Consider the following 11198-nt stretch of genomic DNA (forward strand, 5'->3'; position numbering starts at 1 on the left):
TCAAAGTATAAGGTGAAGGAGCAAGTGCTGTTGTAGAAGCTGTGGCAAGTTTTTCAGAAGATGTAGCTAAAATAATTGAAGCATGTGGCCACACAAAACAACAGATTTTCCATGTAGATAAAACAGCTTTCTATAGAAAGAAAAGGCCATCTAGGACTTTCATAGCTTCAAAACATCACAGGACAGGTTGACTCTCTTGTTAGGGGCTAATGCAGCTAGTGACTTGAATTTGAGGCCAATACTCATTTATCATTCTCAAACTCCTAGGGCCCTGAAGAGTTATGCTAGATCTATTCTGCCTGTACTCTATAAATGGAACAATGAAGTGTGAATAACAGCACATCTGCTTATAACATAGATATACAAAATATTTTAAGCCCGCTGTTGAGACCTACTGCTCAGAAAAAAAAAAAAAAAAGATTTGTTTCAAAATATTACCACTCATTTATAATGCATCTGGTCACCCAAGAGCTCTGATGGAGATGTACAAGGAGATTAATGTTGTTTTCATGCCTGTTAATACAAAACCCATTCTGCAGCCCATGGATTGAGAGTAATTTTAACTTTGACATCTTATTATTTAAGAAGTAAATTTCATAAGACTATAGATGACATAGATAGTAAGTCCTTTGATGGGTCTAGACAAAGTAAATTGAAAACTTCTGGAAAAGATCCACTATTCTGTATGTCATTAACAACATTTGAGATTCATGGGAGAGGTTAAAATATCATCAATAGTAGTTTGGAATAAGTTGATTCCAACACCCAGAGACTCAAAGTCTCAGCTTTGAGGGGATTGAGACTTCAATGGAGGAAGTAACTGCAGATGTGGTGGAAACAGCAGGAGAGCTAGAGTTAGAAGTGGGGTCTGAAGATATGATTGAACTGCTGCAATCTCATAGTAAAACTTGAATGGATGAAGAATTGCTTCTTATACATAAGCCAAGAAACTGGTTTCCTGAGAGGGAATACACTCCTGGGAAAATACTGTGAACATTGTTGAAATGACAGCAAAATTTTAAAAATATTTCATAAACTTAGTGGACAAAGCATTCCAGAGTTTGAGGGGATTGACTTGAGTTTTGAAAGAAGTTCTACTGCAGGTAAAACGCCTTCAAAGAGATTGCGTATCATGGAGGAATGGTTTGTGAAATAAAGAGTCAATTGCTGCAGCCAACCTTGTCGTGTTATTTTAATAAATTGCCACAGCCATCCCAACCTTCAGCAATCACCATCCTGATCAGTCAGCAGCCATCAACATTGAGGCAAGACTTTTCACCAGGAAGAAGATTAAGACTCAGGCTTAGATGAATGTTAGCATTTTTTAGCAATAAAATATTTCTTAAGGTATATACTTTTTTTAGACATAATGCTATTGCACACTTAATACACTACTTTGTAGTGTCAGTGTCACTTTTATGTGCACTGGGAAACCAAAAAATATCCTGCGACTTGCTTTATTGCAATATTTGCTTTATTGTGGTAGCCTGGAACAAAACTTGTGATATCTCCAAAGTATGCCTATAGATGGAAATCAGTTACCTTATTCCAGGATTTATGAGGCAAGCTGGAAAAAGTAGTGCTAATGCTGGAACAATGGGCAAGTAGGATCCTCCTTCCTTTGCAAACCAATCATTTTGTCAAATACAAGATGATATAACCTTGCTTCTGGAAGTGTAATTTGCAAATTGCTATTTAAACATATATTGTGCTGTGTAAGGTTATCCTTGTTACTTTTATGTCACTTCTCATCATCGGAGCAGAGAAGTAGGCCCAAAGTTTGGCTGAGTCTATCCAACTAATGCTAGGCAGAAATATTTAAAAATAACCACAGCATCATTTCACCTTTGTTCACCTTGATTGTGGTAATTTATATATGTAATCATGGTAATGTCCATTCAAGATATTAAGCTTCAGGTCCAGTTGTCTATTGTATGGAGATGCAATTTCAACTGTAGAGATGGAATTCTGTACATTGCCATTCAGTGATTATAATGAAACAAAATTCTTTTAAATTTTCCAGTGTTCAATCCCGTATTTACCAAATGCTCTGTGTATTCTTCGAAAAATTTCTCTGTGGAACAATGTTTTTCAATATTAGAATCATCAGAGCTAATTTCAGAAAACATCATTCATGATTGCACCTTGACCCTCTGGCAGCTCCCAGCTGTGAGACACCTGTTCACCCCTGAGTACACTGAGTTCATCCACCTATTAGATGCTAGTGATCTAATGACATTCCACAAATCAGAATGAACTGATTGGACATCATGCATCTTGACAGCGAATAACTCAGTGTTCATGGAGTTCGTCTGCTCCTTCTTGAAACTGTAATATGAGATCAATCAGACCACTTTCTTCCTTGTATGGTCTCACTAACTTTAGCTGTAGATTCATTTTCTTTTGGGGACAGTGGCTTTATTGTAGCCATACCCCTAACTGGGGCATCTATTTTACAAATGAATATTCTAAGTTGTTCTTAAGGAAGAGGACTAGTTGAGAGGGAGTAGAGGACTTAAGGCAAATTTAACTCCCTTTAGGGGCAGAAACAAGATAAATGATGCTTTATCAGTGAAGAACTGTATATTTTGCAAAGCCCTTTTATATTTATTTTTCCATTTGGTTCCCAGACTAGTAATAGGCTTTTAAAATTTCCATTTTACAGGAGAGCAATCTGAGACTCAGAAATTTGGTAATTTGCCACAATTTAGCTGTAAGAGAACAAGAGGACCTAAAACTCCTGATTCCTCTGTCTAGGCTATTGTCTCTTATTACTAAATCATGTTGTCTGTCAAATAAAAATATACAACTTAGTCATCAAACTTACTAAGTAAGCATGGGCAAACTGAAGGCAAGAGGTGTGTCATTACTTGGTGACATAGGGCTTGTATATCAACAATAAGGATCATTCAGTACCAACACTGTGTTCTCCTGAATACATTATTAACAAAATGACTAGAGAAATTTATTCCGTATTCCACCTACCTTTGCCAGCGCTCTGGAAACAAAGTAGGTGGCCCACCCAGTATGATTGGGGATTCCCAAAGATGACTCCTTGTTGCCAATTCCTACTACCAACCTGTCTTGAGACTGCTTTCCCTTCTTCTGACAAATTGAAAATATTAGGATCAAAATCTCCACTATTCTGGAATGAATTACAATGTCCAAAACCACTGTTAAAAAGCATGTAGTACTAAAAAAAGAGTGGGAAGAAAAAACATGGTCATGGAAAATTGGTGCTAGCAGGGGTCATCAGCTATGCTGAAAGGAGTGATATCAGATCAACCAAACATAAAATGGTACCAAGGGTCGGACATGCTTTGCAGGAGCATAAGCAGGATATATCAAGGACAGGAGGTGTGCGAACTGAACCCAAATCCTCATTTTAAGAACTTTACAGCTTTTCCCTAGACTAGACCTGGATAGATTTAATTTTTAATTTTCAATTTCATTTTTTCTTGATGATTTACAAGTTGGATTGGTTTCAAAGTCCAAAGTTTGTTCTGTCTCCCCTGCTGCAAGCTCAACCTGAAAACTAAAAACTCAAGCTGTGTTCCTTCTGCCTCCCATAACTTCTAAAGCAAAACTTGTAGTCTGTACACAAAATGCTGCATTGGACATGAACCTATGACAGTGTTTGTTTTAGGTGTGAATGAAGCAACGATTTAAATTAGGTAAAAGCAAGAAGGTTGAAGGTGAATCTGCTGGTAAGGAAAGATGGGAGATTATATTCAGTGTTTAACAATGAAGATAGTGTAATCTGTATCATAGGCCCTCCTTCCCGCTATCCCAGATCCTCCCCACCCTCCTTACCCAACTGTTACTTTTTCCCCTAAGGCGTATTTTTCAATTAATCTTGTCAGTATGGTGTTAGGCATTAAGGAATAGGAATATTGTAGGCGACTCTGTCAATGCTTATGACTCTGAGTAATATTCATTATGCAGTTTTGAGATCTACAAGTAAAATATTCTTTGAGTATTTCAAGGGTCACTATCATGTGTCATTATGAAGTACAAAAATAGTAGATAACATTTTCAAAATGAATCTAAGACCTCAAGAAATCTTACTCATAATAATGTTAACATAAAATGGTGCTTGCCAGGAAATGAAGAGCCTTTCCAAAGCTTCCATCCACTAGCAGGGCAGCGCCATGCTCAGACTTCAGCATTTGTGTGTTATTTAGGTCACCTTGGGACAATGACAAAATTAGTTTGAATTCCATTTCCTTTAAGCTCTGTTAAATTTCTGAACTCGTCATTAGGGCTTTAAATAAATTTAAATAAGTATTTTTAAATACCACACAATAACAGTATTTAATTACTAATTATGTTTTTCGTTTGTTTGTTTGTTTGTTTTTTGGGATGGAGTCTCACTCTGTCTCCCAGGCTGGAGTACAGTGGTTCTATCTCAGGTCACAGTGACCTCCACCCCGTGGGTTCAAGTGATTCTCTTGCCTCAGCCTCCTGAATAGCTGGGCTTACAGGTGCACACCACCACACCTGGCTAATTTTTATATCTTTTAGCAGAGACGGGGTTTTGCTATGTTGGCCAGTCTGGTCTTGAACTCCCAACCCCAAGTGATCGGCCTGTCTCAGCCTTTCAAAGTGCTGGGATTACAGGCGTGAGCCACTGGACCTGGCCTAATTATGATCTTATGCCATAACACCCCCATGTTGACTATGAGTTCCTGGGAGTTCATTTTTCAAAAATTAACCAAACCATCCAACCATCTCAGGTAACTCCAGTGAAACCAATACAGCAACAGATGTTTGGGAACCACTTGAACAGATGATCTCCAACTTATGAACTAATTGATTCCTGGATGGCTAAAAAACCAAGCTCATGTAAATCAAACCCTCATTTCCTGTAGCCACAATGTTATAAACTGGGACTTCCTTCCTGGAAACCCATTTCGTACCTTTAACATACCAATAGTGTCATGAAAATAAATAGAAAATAAACATCCACAAATACAGGTGTTAAGAACCATATCTTAAGTACATGAAATAAAACTCCTAATTGGAAATTATATCCTAAATAATGTTTTGAGAAAATTTTCAGCATTGATTAAAATGCCTGAAGTGTCTTAAGACATGATTTCAAAGAAGTTAGGACTGAAGATGCATTTTTTAAAAAAATAAATATTTCAGAAATGAATGATTTTAGGCATTCTTCATGTTCCCAAAGATTGTTGAATTACCTTAAAATTCAGAGACATCTGAATTACTCAGCCTTTTGAGTAATTGTTATTTTAATGAAGTCTTCTCTAGCTATATAATATGGTTCTCTATTTTATGACAAGAATACTCATTTTTTGAAATTATATTTCTCTTGTCCAGAAGGAAAAGAATATAGCCACAAAGACAGATTAAAACGTAATTGTCCAGTGGGTTCAAATAGAATGAATGGACAAGGAAGACAATTCACCAGTTGTGTTGTGCTGATGGAAATCACTTTTCTGGATGGATCAGACAATGTAAAACTTTCTAATTTTCCCAAATGATAATAAAGAGATTTGGGTGCCTCAATTATTTCCCTCCTTTCCTGTGGGTTACTGTAAATATAGTAGCTAGTTGTGAGTTCATGAAGTAAAGGTGAGTTGCAAAAGTAAAGGCCAAAGAAGTTTCCTTAGGATTCACATCATGTAGAGCTCTTTTTTCCCTTTCAAATAGAAAAAGCATACAGAGACTGGGTGCAGTGGCTTATACCTGTAATCCCAGCACTTTGGGAGACCAAGGAAGGCAGATCATGAGCTCCGGAGTTCGAGAGCAGCCTAGCCATTATGGTGAAACCCTGTCTCTACTAAAAATACAAAAAAACTAGCCAGGCATGGTGGTGTGCACCTGTAGTCCCAGCTACTCAGGAGGCTGAGGCAGGAGAATTGCTTGAACCCAGGAGGTGGAGGTTGCAGTGAGCCGAGATTGGGCCACTGCACTCCAGCCTGGGTAATAGAGGGAGACTCCATCTCAAAAAGAAAAAAAAAAAAAAAAAAAAGAAAGAAAGAAAGAAAGAAAGAAAGAAAAAGAAAAAGGATACAGAATCAGACCTTTGTCGAAGACACTGAAATTTAATGGGGAAAATCATAGAGATAAATTTTATCACAGTGTTCATATATTCTGCAATATGGGGTGAGTATTTCCTAGCCAGGGGCATATTTCTCAAATTTCTAGTAGAATGAATCAGACTCTGCAGACAGGTTAAAATCTTTGATCCAACACTAGCTGCATGTCTTTGGGCAACTCATTTCTCTTTTTGAGTTACAATTCAAGAAGTATAATGGGAATATAAACACCTTTAAGTGTATTATGTACTGTATACACATTTGCTCGTAAGCAAGGTAGAATTTTTTTTTTTCTTTTCAGTTTTTAGAACTGAAGCTCAGAAAAGCAAAAAAGAAAACATCTCATGGTCAGGGTTTTTCAGTGTTGTTGACATTTCGCATCAGATAATTTGTTATGATGGGCTCTCCTGTGCATTGTAGGATGTTTAGGAGCATCCCTAGTCTCTACCCACTAAATGCCAGTAGCAACCCCCCACCACAGTCATGACCATCACAAATGTCCCCAAACACTGCCAAGCATCCTCTAGGGGATAAAATCACCTCTGGTTGAGAATCACTGAGTTAGATACCTGTATCTTTGAATCCTCAGTACCTACCAGATTATCTTGCAGACAGTAGGTGTTTAATAAATATTTGTGGTAATGTAAGTGTTCATAACTAGGTTATGTTGGCAGGTAAATACCACTGATATAGACTTTGAAACTTTCATCTTTGGGTGGAATATTCAGATGCTTTGGCATCATATCCACTCTTAAAATAAAATTTGTCTAAATTATAATTATCTTTTCTAAACAGATCTTGATAAGTGAAATGAGCTTATTTACTCTTTTTGTATGCTTTTCTTGTGTATTTCTTAATGTTTCATATTTACTCACTAAGTTATATGATAGATACTGTGATGATTCATTTTCTATACCTCAGTCAATGCCAATAATAATCCATACAGTGCAACTGACATTGATGTAATTTCACATATATGACTTGACTTCATCTAAATATTTTCTTTTCATAAGTTACTATAATTATTATATTAATTTAAAGTTTTTATAAAGCTGGCATCTTTTTAAAAAATCGTAGATTATTAAATTGATGGGTGTTTTCAATTAAACGAATTTTCTTGTGGCCAGAGAAAAAGGTATGATGATTTACTCAGGACTGAAAAATCCTTGGAACGATATGGAGGATTTGCATTTACTGTATTGGGAACCATAAATATACTGTGTTATCCCGGATTCTAAAAGGACACGTTGAAAAATTGTGTTTTAAATTACTAAAACTAGAATGTGAAAATGTCAATAGATATTTAATATTGATAACAATATTATCTGTTAACAATAGATAATTAACATTAATTAGTATTATCAATAGATAATATTAACCTAACTTCTTCTGTGGCGTTAAATTTGGTGGAATATGGAAAACTGTCTGAAGCTACTCTCTTTAGAAGTAACTCTCTTAAGATTTTTATTTTTGCTTGATTCTTTCTTGGAAAGTTGCTAATAGTTTATTTTGGGGGGTTTATCTAAGGAAGGAGTAGAGTTCTGGGCACGTAGGAGGCACAGAGTAAATTTCATTGTGCTACTCCCTATTCTTGATTCTTCCCAGTCCGATGTCTGCTTGATGACCAAGTTCTGACCATGAACTTTCATTTTTACTCTCATTATGCTAGTTCATATTGCCTTAGTCCATATTTCCACTGGAGCACTGCAACAGATTAAAGGTCACCCTGCCTCAAGTCATGTGCCTCTCTACTCAACTCCTTTCCACATGTCAGTATTATTTTTTTAAACATATCTGATTAAATTATTTCTTGTTCTTACTATTCAATAACTCTGCATTTCCTTCAAGAAGAACTCTAAATTCGCTTGATCAGTAATGAGTTTTCTGACCTGGCTTCTACCTATCTGCCTTTCTTTATCTTTCATTATGTTCTTGGATTCTGTACTGAAACCATACTGTGTTACCTGAAGCTCCTCTAGCATTATTTTCTCCTCTCCAGCTATGTATACATGCTTCGGGTGTGGTGGCTCACACCTGTAATCTCAGCACTTTGGGAGGCCAAGGCAGGCAGATCATGAGGTCATGAGATCGAGTCCATCCTGGCTAACACAGTGAAACCCTGTCTCTACTGAAAATATGAAAAATTAGCCAGGCGTAGTGGTGCATGTCTTAGTCCCAGCTACTCGGGAGGCTGAGGCAGGAGAATTGCTTGAACCCAGGAGGCAGAGGTTGCAGTGAGCCGAGATCGTGCCACTGTACTCCAGCCTGGGAGACAAAGCGAGACTCTGTCTCAAAATAAAATAAAATAAAATAAAATAAAATAAAATAAAATAAAATAATGCCATCCAATTCAGGCCAGCTCACAACTTTTCACTCCTTTCAAACTCACTGGGTCTTGTTTCAGACTACCTTGCCTTGATTTTCCTAGTGTGAGTTACTGTGCTTCTTTTTTGTTTTTTCAGTACGTTGTGGAGGTGCCTCTCATGACATTTTTGGCACTGTACTGTAATTGGCTATTTACTCGTTGTCTCATTTTTAGTAGATTGTAGTCTCCTTGAGGGCAAGGGATATGTCCTATTCATCACTGAATCCTCATTAAGAGGGAGCCAACTCAGTCAATAAGTTTAAGTTCTTCTTTTTCTTCTGTTCCAGGTTAGCATCAGAGGACATATTTACTCTGAACATGATATGTTCAGCTTGGTTTTCTGGATTCTGGAGGTTGATGTCAAGAATGGTAAAAATGATTCTGATTTTATTGAGTGACCTTATCCTGAGGGTGAGAGAACTGCCTGTTGGAGGGGCTAACCTGTTTGCAGCTGTCAAAATTATACTGTCAGCCTAGCTGACTGCCCTGTGGAAAAGTATTTATCTAAATATAAAAAAAGTAGGCATCTCTTAGCTAGTACTGTTGAATAGAAATATAATGTGAGCTACATATGTATTTTAAATTTTCTAGTAGCCAGATTTAAAGAGTAAAAAGGACTAGGTGAAATTAGTTTTATTAATAATTAATTTAATTAATAAATTTATTTAGCCCATTATACCCAAAATATTATCATAGTGTAATTGTTATAATTGCATTTTTATTGTAACATGTAATCAATATAAAAGTTCTTAATGAGATATTTTATATTCTTGGTTTTTGTACTTGATCTTTGTAATATGGTTTCGATTTTATTCCTATAGCACATCTCAGTTTAGCTACTTTCAAGCATTTAAGAGCCACATATGGCCAGCGACTACCATACTGGACAGTGTAGCTGTAAAAGCTTAAGTAGAACATGTTAACATAAAACAGGACTGCAGACATTTCTGGATTTTCCTTCAGAATCCTTGATGCTGAACTGAGATGTCTGCCCCTTAGTGTAGGAGAAGACCAATGAACGGGAGGTCACAGGATTGGATAATAATAAGAAGAGTGAGGAAATACACATGAATAGCATCATGGATCTGGTAGGTCTCAAGAAGCAAAATCCAAACAGAGAAAGTTCTCTTAATCATGTTTAACTAAGGGCCAGATGGCCCGATGTAGCACTTTCTAGACTGTGTGAGATGGCAACAAAGGTTCCAGGGAGAAGGATTAAGTGGCCAAATGTGTCTAATAATAGGTTAAATAGGTGGAGGTGTAGCAGATTTTTTTTCCCTGAATGATTTGCAATAGTTTAAAAAATATATATATATTTAAAATTATACAGGTAGTCCATGAATGTATTCACTTAAAAAATTAAAATATTATAAAATCTCTCCTAGATGCCTAATCCCATTTCCTACCCAAAGTGTGTATCATCCCAAATTTTATTGCTGTATTGGAAAAGATCTTTCTAGATCTTTTTCTATATATTTACTAACACACATATGCACTTAGAAATACTTAGAGTGTTTTTTGTTGGATCATATCATAATGGTGCTCCTCTTTTTTCATTTAACAGTATATCTTGGATTTCCATATTAGACACACATACACACACACATGTACACACACACATAGCAAGTCAGGATTTCAACATAAAATAGAATGCGATTCAAATGGTTCAAGAGACTTTAGTGAGGAGTCCACCACAGAAGAATTGACAGGATTGAGTGAGCTAACATGAGAGAGTGAGCCACCCAGAAACTAGCAACAAGGGAAGCTGTTATTAGCCCAAACTTGAAGGGAGAAGGAAAAATAATATTACTTACAGAGAGAGCTGACTGTCCAAAGGGAGCTGGAGTCTTAGAGAGATGCAGCTGTGATCAGATATGAGGTACCAAGCAGGGAGACAACAGGTAAGAAATGGTCTGACCTGTCTTCCTATCTTCTACTGGTATCTCCTGTTGGCTGAGTGTCATGGAAAGCCAGCTGTGATGCAGCTCAGGTGATGAGTTTGTAGGAATCAATCTCTCAGGGAACAGTTTAGAGCAGAGAAATGCAGAAAATGTCTCTTGGGATGGAGAAGAAATGGAGACCAACCAACTGTCATTATTGCCTTTTTTTTTTTTGGATGGAGTCTCGCTCTGTCACCAAGACTGAAGTGCAGTGGTGTGATGTCTGCTCACTGCAACCTCCACCTCCTGGGTTCAAGTGATTCTTCTGCCTCAGCCTCCTGAGTAGCTGGGATTACAGGTACCCGCCACCACATCCGGCTAATTTTTGTATTTTAGTAGAGATGGGGTTTCACCATGTTGACTAGGCTGGTCTCGAACTCCTGACCTCAAGCGATCCACCCTCCTCAGCCTCTCAAAGTTCTGGGATTACAGGCATGAGTCACTGCACCCAGCCTAGACAACTGTCATTATTGCCTTTCAAAGTTGCTATGCCAGTTATTCTCCAGCCATCAGTATGTGAGAATACCTATGTCTCCATAGAGCTGAGAATGCTTGAGATCAAAGATTCCAGAGCTTTTCTTAGCTATTTGACCTTGGAACTCTTTTTTTGTTCCTAAAATGCTAGTAACATCTTGTTGACAAAATATATATTGGGAAACATGCATCTACTAGTTAGACTAATCTTTGGTGTGACTTTGATCAAGTTCCTTAACTGCTCTGAACTTCAGTTTCCTGGAATTAATAATATCTACTTTGCAGAGTTCTTGAAAAGACTAAATGTACTTAGGACAGTATCTGACCCATAGTAGAAAGAGAAAGTGGTAGCTAAAA

The 11198-nt window shown here is 37.1% G+C and overlaps 1 protein-coding gene across 1 annotated transcript in view; it reads right to left on the reverse strand.

Annotated features, from left to right (window-relative positions):
• Nucleotides 1-10416, reverse strand: part of LOC105488977 (SNF2 histone linker PHD RING helicase) — a 96751-nt gene extending 86335 nt beyond the window's left edge. Inside the window, exon 1 of the mRNA XM_011753526.3 lies at nucleotides 10242-10416. The gene's annotated coding sequence lies outside the window, so the exon portion shown is untranslated. The remainder of the gene's footprint in view (nucleotides 1-10241) is intronic.
• Nucleotides 10417-11198: the final 782 nt, after the last annotated feature.

Source organism: Macaca nemestrina, chromosome 5 (genome assembly GCF_043159975.1).
Source record: "Macaca nemestrina isolate mMacNem1 chromosome 5, mMacNem.hap1, whole genome shotgun sequence".
Lineage (NCBI taxonomy): Eukaryota > Metazoa > Chordata > Mammalia > Primates > Cercopithecidae > Macaca > Macaca nemestrina.